The sequence below is a fragment of the Camellia sinensis genome, chromosome 10 (genome assembly GCF_055761805.1).
Source record: "Camellia sinensis isolate YWXY chromosome 10, ASM5576180v1, whole genome shotgun sequence".
Lineage (NCBI taxonomy): Eukaryota > Viridiplantae > Streptophyta > Magnoliopsida > Ericales > Theaceae > Camellia > Camellia sinensis.
In genome coordinates, this window is record NC_138970.1 from 85,876,974 (window position 1) to 85,888,856 (window position 11,883).

The window sequence follows — 11,883 nt, forward strand, 5'->3', positions numbered from 1 at the left end:
GGACTCGAGGGAGCATGACCCTCAACCTTCGGGCCATCAATCATGCATTTTGATGCGTGATGGCCTAAGAAGGCAAGGTTGCAATTCAATGGGAATGCATGCAACATATAAATGAATACCAAGACCCTATCATGCCAAAGTCTAGGGCCTCGGTGACCAAAAGTTGAGACGCGTTACATCACTTGTAGTATGAACACTTCTCCACCCCTCACACTGGGTTTGACACCCCAAACCAAGCAATGCAATGCATGTTATGCAAACATGGCCCGAAAATGCATCATATCACTAAAATGCAAAGCATGCCAAATGCAATGCAACATATCATGGCAAGCATGCAATGTTCCCAGCATGCAATGCTACAATGCAACTTATCATGCAATGCTAATATGGTACAATGCAAACATGCGATTAGAGGCAACAAGTCATGCATACAACCATGTTCAAGAAGGGACTTAGACTGAAATGGGAGGCCTCAAACACCCCCAAAAACAGTGGCTAAAAGTACCTCAAGTGATGGACAAAATGCACTACAAACATGCAAGCCAAAAGGGGGGGCCAAAGCTAAGGCATAACAAAGGGCATTCTACCACCACTAACCCAAACCAACATGGCATGAACTATACAACCAAAAACAGAATTTTAGCATGCAAAAAGAGCCCCAAAACCCACACATATGGCATCCCCAAATGAAACAAACACCTAGGCATACACAATGCACGTTTCAAGGCATAAGAGGGTACAACTTCAAAGCATGAGAGGAGCGATGAATGCAAGTATACAAGCATGGTTTAGAGACTGAAATGATATGCTAAGTGATTCCAAATCACTGAAATAGCCTAACCAATGCATGTTCATGACCCATACCCTTAAGGCTCATGATCCAAAATGCAAAACAACTATATCAAGCATGCTAAACCAGACCAAATTAGTGGCCAACAGACCTCATACATGGCAAAATATGGTCAAGAACTTCACAAAGTGAAGCCAAAATATGAGAGCATGGTAGTCAAAAGTCATGATGCATTTCTAGGCACAAACAAGGGAATACAAAGCAAGTATGTTAAGCATGCAAAGGGCCACCAATCCGACCAAAAACAGAGATAACATGTGACCTAAATAGCACCAAAAACATCTGATATGGAGCCAAAAACAACCAAGCATATATGCTACCCTTATGAGCCCAAAACATGCACAAACGAGACACAAAGGGAGAGGGGTGTCCCTCCCCTATACAAGACTTCAAACCTTCTTCTTCACCACTGAAAATCCACTGGATTTCAGTGGTGATAAGGTTAATACAACAAAGAAAATAAGGCTTAAAGAAAAAGACACCAAAAGGGGCCAAAAGAGACCTAAGAGGGGGATTTCGACCCCCAATACAAAAACACCCTTAACGATAGTTCTTAAGCATGAAAATATAAGACTTTTTTTAGTTATACACAAAGCTCAAATCAATATGAAAGATAGGTGAAAAGCCAATGCAAGATTGGGGAAACTAAAGTGAAAATCTTAACCTTGAATAACACTCCAAGAACAGTTGGTCCAGCCACACTCTACTGAGCAAAATCATTCCAAAACCTCAAAAAGCAACCGCCAAAACCTCTTAATCTCGGAGCAAGGTGTAATGGTGTGTGTATAAGTGCAAAATTAAGGTCAAAATGCACTTTTAGGCCAAGAAAACACACACAAGGGAGGAGAGAGAGGGAAATATAGAGAGAGAGTGAGTATATATCAGATATACATGTATATAAGCTTTGTTTTTTTATGTTCAAAACTCCAACCCTAAACATGGTGGAGGAGAGCTCTTTATATAGGCAAAGGCAAAGGCTTAAGCTTCTCAAAGAAGCTAAGTAAAAAGGGGCAAAGGGTGCAAGGGGAGTCAAGGCTTCTTGAGGAAGCTAGGACAGCTGGCCAAGCTTCTTGAGGAAGCTTGACAAAGGGTCAAGCTTCCTCAAGAAGCTTTGACCAAAAGGGGGCAAAAGGGGCAAAACAGCCACTTCATGCACGGGGAGGAGTGTTGGTGCATTCCAGCTGGCACAACTGGCATGCACCAAGTCTCAACGGTGAAAAAGGGGCACACCGGCCAGCAAAATAGGTCACCGGCCCAAAGCAAAGTGCCGGTCGGCAAAATATAGTGCCGATCGGCCATTGGTTTTAAGAAACCACTGCCGATGGCACCAATAAACGGCCGGTGATGTAAGGGGACAGCCGGTGGGGTGTGGGAATGGCCAACAAGCCATTCCATGCCTTTCAAGGCGAAAACACAAGTGTTTGGTGCAAAACCAGACACCGAAAGGTCGAGTCGAGAGATCTGAGGCGAGGTGCGCAGCCGAGACCTCCGGGAACTCGAGATGAACACAAGCACGGATGATCACCGAGTGTTCCAACGGTGACGTCCAAGTCTTGAGGACGGTCAAAAATGGGGTGTCTACAGTTATTCGTAAGCAAACTACGCCGTTTCTTAACGAATAAATGGGACTTAAGTTCATCCTTGAACAATGGTATTTGTGTGAATCTACGATTATTCTGTTGTGTTATACATGGACCCGAGGTCATTCAGAACCTATAATATGAGTGTAAGGTCTAACATTATTATGTGACCCACGTTAGAATGTGAATCGTTCTGTCCTTATTAAGTGTACGATAATGATATATGTGCCCCTTGTTAATAGTTATTGTTATTATTCTATTATACGCAAGACAACTGTGTCAATCTATAAGATACGCTTTACTTATTGTTAATAGTTACCATGAACACTCTGTTAAATGCAAATTAACTATGTTAACTCATGTGAATGATTGAAAGAATCGATGTGCCTCTGAATAACTCTGAGACTAGTCTGTTCTGACGATATCTGGGCCAGAGGCCATTCTGCATAGTCTGCTAGGCCAGAGGTCATTTTGTATAATCTGTAAGACCTATTGTTTCTGGTATGGAACAAAGTGTTGTACGGAACTAAGTGCTACAGTGTGAGCCACCTCTAGAATCCGTGCAAGACATCTCTTGACTCCATACATACATGAACTGGGCTTAAAGCCAGTCTATTAGTATTCTGGGCTTAAAGTTGTTCTGTGAAATCTGTGACATCTGGGCCTATGGCCAATCTATGATATCTGGGCCTATGGCCAATCTATGATATCTGGGCCTATGGCCAATCTGTATTTGCTGGTATGAAACGAAGTGCTGTACGCAACTAAGTGCTACAGTGTGAGTCACCTCTAGAATCCGTGCGAGACAGCTCTTTGGTTCATACATGCATGAATAGGGCTGAGGTCGTTCTGCATTTAGGGCTTAATGCCACTCTGTTTAAGGGCTTAATGCCACTCTATTTAAGGGCTCAATGCCACTCTGTTCAAGGGCTTAAAGCCATTCTATTTACAGATTGGGCCTAAGGCCGTTCTAAAATTAATATAGAATCAGATTAACCATATGATCTCTACATTTATATACCTTGTGATTCAAGTTATTTATTGGATTATCACGTACTATTATTCGTTGAGCTTCGCTCACTTTATGTTATGTCTGTTTCTATAGGCACTCAACCTGGAAGTCAGTCTTAATCCATGGCATTCATACCTCTTTTGTCAATCGCAGTGTGTCCAGGCACTTAGATGAAACTGTACATTTTGTGAAGTTTGGTCAAGCTTTTGGCTTTGTATTTTGACATGTGTATAAGCTCTTCCTCACTGATACTTTTGTTAGACGCCTAATCATGGGACTGGGTCCGTATATGTGTATGTACGTAACTATCTGTTTGATGCACTGTTTGTGATCCTGGCATAATAGTGGTCGCTCAATGGATGCAGTTTTGTTTTTTTTTGATATTTTATATTATTAAATGCTTCCGTTCCGGCCCCATAGTTTATGTAACCAGAATTTGTGTCCGTTTCTGAATAGGTCATGCCCAAACTTTTAGGGGCGGGTTTGGGGTGTGACACTTCTTCTTTGATTTTCAGAGCCCAGTTCGGGCGAATCCTTTGGAGCTTCTGATTAACAGGTCGGGCCTCTGGGTCAAGAGGGATCCGGTGCTGTACAAGCTCAGGATCGATTCCAGGAATGTCTTCGTAGGACCACGCGAAAACATCTTTGAAATCTTTTAATAAAGCGACTAAGCGCTTGCGCTCCTTCGAAGACAACGTAGACCCGATCTGGACTAGCCGCGGGTCCTTCTCAGTACTAACATTAATTGTGGTGATTTCATCAACCAAAGGTTTTACAAACCTCTCCTGCTCTTGATCAATCAAACGTTGTAAAACCAGAGGAATTTCTTCCTCATCGTTTTCATCAAAATTTTGAAAGTCTTGATTAATGCAATAAATTAAAGGCATAGAAAAGTACTCAGAAGCCACAGCCGTACCATTCTCATTAATAACATCCAGTCTGCTTGATTCCTCTGTTACAACAGACATAAAGGAAAAAGAAAAAGATGACCTGGACAGGACAGTGGCATCTGGGTTATCACCGCCAAGAATACCAGACTCAGACTCAGAAGAGCTAGAATCTGATTCCGACTCCACAGACTCAGTGGAATCAGATTCCGACTCACTACCTGACCCAGTGTTACTCGATAAAAAGCCCTCCTCGTATTGCCAGACGAAGGAGCGTGCGATGGATGCATCAAGAATGCCTGAAGATGGGCCCACAGCCGCTTCATCCCCGATCATGGAAACTGAGAAGTTATCCCCCAAGCACTCTGGTACGATCTGAGGATCTGAGAGGTGACAAGCCAGCGCTACCCCCATCTCAATTTCTGTGCCCTCGAAATCCTCCTCCTTGCACTGCTCGGCCTCAGCTGGTGGGTCTGTCTGCTCTATGGCAACTTCAACCCCCGACAACTGAAGATCAAAAAAGATTTCGAAGCCGGGCAAGCGCCGCTTCTCTAAATTCATCCAGGGCTCCAGAAAGCAGCAGAATGGGAAGTCTTCCCCCTCCGGACAAAGCGTCCGTTCAGGGTCCCCTGGATAGGTCAGTGCACCAACTCATAATGCTTCCCGGCTTGCTTTGCCCTGGCTCTTCCGGCTATCTCTTTCCCTTTCCTCGCCCAATCTTCTTTGGTAAGCAGATAACCAGGCCAAAGGTATCTGGGTTGTGCGGCACTTCAGCCGATGCTATGACGCCTTTTTGGCCACTTCGCCCCAATCCCATCCCGGGCATGTGCTGAAGCTTGTTCATAAGGTAGACTGACTATGCACTGACGGATAGCCCCTCATCAACAGCTAGCATATCCTGTACAACCCGGGCCTCAGCTAGGGTGAATCCTGACAAAAATACATCTTCTGCGCCATGCTTAATCTCCAGAACTGGTGTAGAAACCTCTGGCGATGGATGTATCAAAGAATTCCAAAAAACGATGGCGACCCCCTTCCCATGGGGGTACTTCAGCATTTGGTGTAAGGTGGAAGAGATGATTTTCACCTGGTGCAGCCACGACCCCCCAAGGAATAGATTGAAGGTTGCGGGGACATCCAAGACATGAAAATCAATGTCCTGTTGCCCCGGACCAACTTGAATCTTAATCCGTACGGTCTCTATCACCTCTCGGCTGGTATTATCATGGGCCCGTATCACCTGGGCCGTAGGCATGAAATCCGCGAGCTTCAACTCGATTGCATATGCTGTTCTCGACGGACATACATTGATAGTAGATCCTGTGTCAAGAAGGACCACCGATATCCATTTCTCTCTACACTCGATAGAGATATAGAGCAGTTTGTTATGATCTAAGCCCTCAGGCGGCAGTTCCTTGTCAATGAAGCTCAAGGTCGGGGAAGCTCCTCCCGGAAAAACCAGACCTACCAACTGCTCCGGAGTTGTATCGATTGAAAGCTTGGCCTTATCCATGGCAGAAAGGACAGCTTGTCTGTGAACTCTCGAGGCCATAAAAAGTCCCCAGATGGGGATGTCTTCTTGGATCTTCTTAAGCTGCTTCAGTACAGCCTCCTCCTCCAGCAGTTTTTCTTTCTACCTCTTTGCTTCTTTGTCCTTCCCGGACGCCTCTGGCTGGTCCAAGTATGGGGGCTTGAAATACCGCCCACTCATGGTCATATGGTCGACCTCTTCAACATACCAGGTGTCGTCTATTCGGTTCTGCCCCCAGTCCTCGTCGGTGTGGGCAAGACGTAAGTCGTCGTCAACCTACCACATCCCGTCGGTAACCGACCGACAGCTGTCCGGCTCCGTTGTAACTGTTTCTGTGCTCACAACACATTTCATCCTCGTAGGGGCTTTGGCCTTCCTTGCCTGCTCAAGATCTTCTATCTTTTCTTACTCAAGCGGCTTCAATGCAGCCTCCTATTCAGTATCTACTATACTCAAACTGCCTGAATCCCGAGCAAAATTCTTAGCACTGGTGCTCTCCGGCGATTTCTCCTGATTCTTGGCCATTCTGGTCACTGGCGATATTCCGGCTTCTGATTGCCCCTGTCCTGGCTAAGGGACCTCAACAACATCTGCCTCGTCGCTGAGCCACCTAGTATTCTCTGTCGATCTATCCAAGTCGAACCAATTGATATTCATATCCCCTGAGTCCTGCTCGTTGAAGAACTGCAGATTGGCAATATCCTCTTCCAGCACTGCTGGGTCATCTAACCCCTGACTTGGTCCATCTTCCAGAACCACACTGATTTCTGCCCCAGCTGGCAACTCTACCCTCCACCTAACTTGATCTTTTGATGTGATATAAGCACTTAGGTTGTACGCAAAGCTCCCAGACCCCTCAGGCTCTGAATCAACATTCCTATCTGCCTCCAAAGTCATCCTAATTTTGTCTTCAACGGTCACCACCACTAGTTCAGGTTAGGTTTGGAAGGTGCTCAACATGCACAAGTCCGTGCTGTCTGGGATGAACACCTCAGGCTTGGGTAGGTGGGAGGGTGTGCTGTATATGTTTGGGTCATATGGAATGGCCGTGGTTTGGATCAGGTTGATGTATTTGGGTGGTGGAGCTTGGTTATCTTGTGGGAGTGGGTTTGTGGTGACATTTGGTTTGTTGGGAGGTGTAATCATCTTGTTGTCAATGAGATCTTGAATCTCATGACGTAGTCGAAAGCAGAAGTCGGTGTCGTGACATTGCTGTTGATGGAATGTACAGTATTTAGTCGGGTCATACTTTGGAGGGAGAGGATCGGGTAAAGGCCGTTGTTCTAACGGTTTCAGATGTCCTTTCCTGAGTAAGACCCCTAAAGCTTTAGACAAAGGCATATAAAGTGGGGTAAAAATCCTCTTGCCTTGGGGGGGATAATTTGTTGGTTGAGGGGTGGTTCTGGACGTACCGGTGAAAGGTGTGGCTATTTTTGGGGTGGTGGTGGTGACCATGCCCACATCAGAAGTTCTGGCAGCTGCAGCACTACTCGTGCCTGCATTCGAACTGCGTGTAAATGCCCGCTTGGGCTATTCCCTATCTTGGTCGATCAGACCCTGCTTCATGGCGTCCTCAATCTATACCCCAATCTCATATAAATCAGCAAAGGTGGGAAGGGGTAAGACGATCATTTTTTGCATCATCTTGGGTTGGAGGTTGCGCACAACCATCCTTATCTGATCCTTCTCCAATGGCCGAGTTGTCATCCTGGAGGCCTTGGCCCACCATCGAGTGACAAAGTCAGAAAAGCTTTCTTTCGATTCTTGCCTGGTCGCTTCAAGATCACGGGTCGTGACCTCAATCTGGGTGTTGTATGAATATTGTGCGACGAAAGCCTCAGCCATTTCCTCCCAGCTCCTTTTCACTGAGTCCTCCAGCTTGGCGTACCAAATGACCGCAATACCTGACAGGGTCCGACTGAAGAGTGATAGTTTTTGGAGTCTTATCAAGCCCATCGGGCGTAAAATATCAGAGAACAGCCTCAGATGAATCATAGGGTTGCCCGAACCGTCAAAACGATCTATGTGGGGCATCTTAAACCGATCCAGCAAAGTCACCGCCGAATTGGTGTATCTATCCTCTATGTCTGGAATGGAATTGACCCCCTGGGTCCGTTTAAACATCTTTTCAAGCTTACTCATCTTTAGAGCGGTTGGGTCCATCTCAGATTCAAACGGTGTATCTGTTGAGAAAGCTAGTGTCATTGAAATCTGCGGTAGAATTGGTAGCGGGGCTGGCCCTGTTAGTGCATCCGTATCTTCCTGGACGTTTATAGTATCCCTGAGTGTTGCAACTCTAGGTGGGGGCGGTGGTGGGTGCGAAGCAGATGCTCTGGCTTGTTGCGGTTGCTGTTGTTACTAGAGCCTGGCAATCAGTTCTGCTTGTTGAGCCACAATCTCTACCTGACGCGTGGCAACCTCTGCCTGGCGGGTAGCATCCCGCTGCATGGCTTGCATGGTCTCTTGGAGCTAATGCATCATGTCCTCCATACTTTCCATAAAGTGCTGATCTAACTGAACAGGTGTATGTTCCCTTTCTGTGGGAGAAATAGAAATCTGATCCTTACTGTGCACAGGTGGAGTAGGCAAAGACCTCTGAACTGGTAACTGCTGTACTGGTGATCTGTGCCTGGATGACCTCCATCTTGTAACCGGGGGTAATGACACAAACATTGGCTATCCGTCAACTAGATCCTCAGATTGGGAAAGACTTCTACCTCTAGTCCAGAGTGATCGGGGGGTATCTGCCTTTTCGGAAGCAATGATGCTATACTACCTCGCAAAAAGATAAATAAAGAAAAATAAGGAAACTAGCAACCAGAAAAACAGACATTCGGCTAAAAATAAAGACAACACACAGTTGACATTGTAAGCTGAATACACTGTTCTCAACACTGATCACTGCCCCCAAATCACTGCCTCAAATCTGATACCCCAGATATTGATGTCCTCAGACTGATACTCAGACTTGCAAACTGATACGTGCATTCTTGTAGAGACACACTCTAAAAGCACATAGCAAGCAAGACAAAGCCAAAAACACCCCTATGGAGGGGTAGGGTTTCCCTGTCACATCTTGTCAGGAGCTAGGGTTTCACTGCTCACGCAGCGATTTCAAACAACCTACAATTGGGTAAACAACCTGTCCTAGTTTGGAATGGTCTTTACGGCTTCTGATATGTACTAGGTGGAATGGTCAAAAAGGGTGCCTCAGTAAAAACCAAGGTTTGTGTTCCTATCATGGCAGAGCCCGTAACCGGTCAACCTTATGGCACGTTTTTCCAAGCAAGCCTCTGGCAAACCCTTCAGGAATAGCAGACGGCAAACACGGTGTCCTAGGCGCACCAATGCAAATGCAATGCAAAGAAACACATAAGTGTAAACAAAACAACATATCATGAGTTCGAGTCAAGTTCTCTAAATCCCCAACGGTGTTGCTAGAAACTATAGACCGCTCGGAATTCACTCTGCGTGTGACGGCGCGAATTGGGTTCTAGCTACTACAGTTCGGACTCCTATCATGGTTCTGAATCTAAACTCCCAAAGTGCAATGTAAGACTGGTAAATCACTAAAGAGTCCAAATCCGGCAAATCATTTTGGAAAATCGATTTTAATCAAAAAGCGCCAAACATGGACTGCTTTGACAGCTTTCAGATTCGCCACCTAAATATTTTATTTTGAAAAATTTAGGAAACCCTGACTCGTGCCTAAGGCTACATGTCCGTCATCACCAAAGTTGCCTCAGCTGGGGAACTTGGGTACAAGGGGGGAAGGTCATGAAATGAGCCACCCCGCTTGCCCGACCAAAGGATTAGCCTCTACTAACCTGATATGTTGTTTTCATAAACACATGTGTTCTAATTCTGATTTATTAGCTAACTTACTATGTGATGCACACAACACACAAGTATACACTAAATCGCTCGATTTTGGAACAAAACATCTCATGCTTGTTTTTCGAAAATGGTTTGAAGTTGTTACCCTCAAGTAGGCTAAAATGTGGATTTGCCACCCTCAAGTGGGCTTAAAACATGATTTGCCACAAACAAGTGGGCTTTAAAACATACATTTTGATGAATTGTTCTAATTCAAGCAATGAAGCCTTCATCCACAGGCATTCAAGCAGTTAAACACTTAAGCACATAGCCTCATGACAAGCATGCTGTCATGGCAATCACTTACATGCATGCAAGGATGCTAAATCATAAACACTCACAGTGTACTCCGAGCCAAAACAGAAGCTAGTTAGTAATCAATGCATGATCCTAGCTATATCAACAATGCCTAATGTAACACATGCAAAATGCAACTAAATAGGCTCAGCTAGCTAAGATGGCATATGAATGCAACACTCGATAACATGCTTTGAAACACGCGTTCAAGTAAGTATTGAAATTTAATGCAGTTTGAATGATGCTCCAAGCCCGGTGCATGCAATACGAATGAATGATGCACGCATGCGAAGGATGAGTATGCTACTTGAAACATGCTCTAAAACTAACCATCAAAAGCTGATAAGTAAAAGGGAGAAAGACGTGGGGTTGGAAGACATGCATCACACACAGGCACACTTATTACAACATTTGCCCTCTCGACGGAGGGTCTGAATGATATGAAAGCTAATTAGCTACGCTAATTAAGCTAACTATTACAAATCAACTAATTAACTAACTTAGCTAATTAATTATTACAAACCAAATTGAATCAACTAACTATTCTAAGTTAATTAAGTACAAACCAAATTAATTAATTAAACACTTAACTAATTAATTACAAAATAACTAAGCTAATGAACTAGTTTAGCTAAGCAATTTAAACAAATGGCCTCGGGAAGCGAGGGGGATATGCATGCTCGGTCGGCTTCGCTTAGAAATCCACTACCGTGCCTCGTGATGCCTCGTTTTGCACACCTTTAGACCTCTGAAAATTGTGCCAACTTCCAGGTTGATTCTGACCCATCTTAGGAACATGTTGAGGGATAATCGGCCAGATGTGGTGGCCATTGGCCACTTCTGATAGTCGATCGGCAGCTTTGACGGCCAGTCAGCCACTATTTCCTGCAATTTCTCCTTTTACTGCAGCAGAGCACAAACAGAGGCATGGGCAGTGTATTTGCAAGGAAATGTGTGTGCAACCACACTCCTTATCATGTCTCAAGCTCAAAGGAGTGTAGTGCTCGACTCTCAAGCCGCCAATCATGCATCTCGATGCATGATGGCCAAAGAGTCAAGCTTGCACAATGTTGATGAATGCACAAATAACACATAGGACTTGAGAGGCCTACACCCTATCATGCGCAATCAAGGGGGACGGCGACGGTGACAAAGAAATGAGGCGCGTTTCATCACTTCAAGTATGAAACGCCCCTCATTTCTCATGTTTGGATCAACATGCGATCTAAACACAACGCAAGGCAACACACATGCAAACAACATGCTAATCTACCAATGCTAAAGTGACATGCACAGGATTCTATCATGCAAGCAATGCATGCACCACATATTAGAACACTTAAGCATTAAGACATTAATGAAGGATACAACACTAGGACCATGCAACACAATGCCCAATGGACTAAACCAACACCAAATAGACCTTATGCATGCCAAAACAGTGACCAAAATGATCTGAAATGGTAGCATGAAAGGTGAGAAATGCATGCTCATGCAATGGCTCACAAACAAGGCATAAAGGTGCAACTCTCAAGAGCACTTCAAGAGTGAAAAGCATGGAAGTGTGACAATACTATATGCTCTGAAATATCATTCCAAATGACGCCAAAGCATGCAAATACCTCATGCCAAGAATGCAAGACACCTCAAAACTCAGAACTAGTCAAGGCTATTGCACTACAAGCATGCATAACAAGCATCATACGGCCAATAAGCCTCAAAATAAAGCTAAAAGCATGTTAAAACATGAGTAAAAACTTGCTGAAGTGGAGCCAAAACATGCTAGAATACTGGGCAAAAACACCAAGTATACTAGGTTAGTGAGCAAGGTTTACACTACAAGTGTAAGA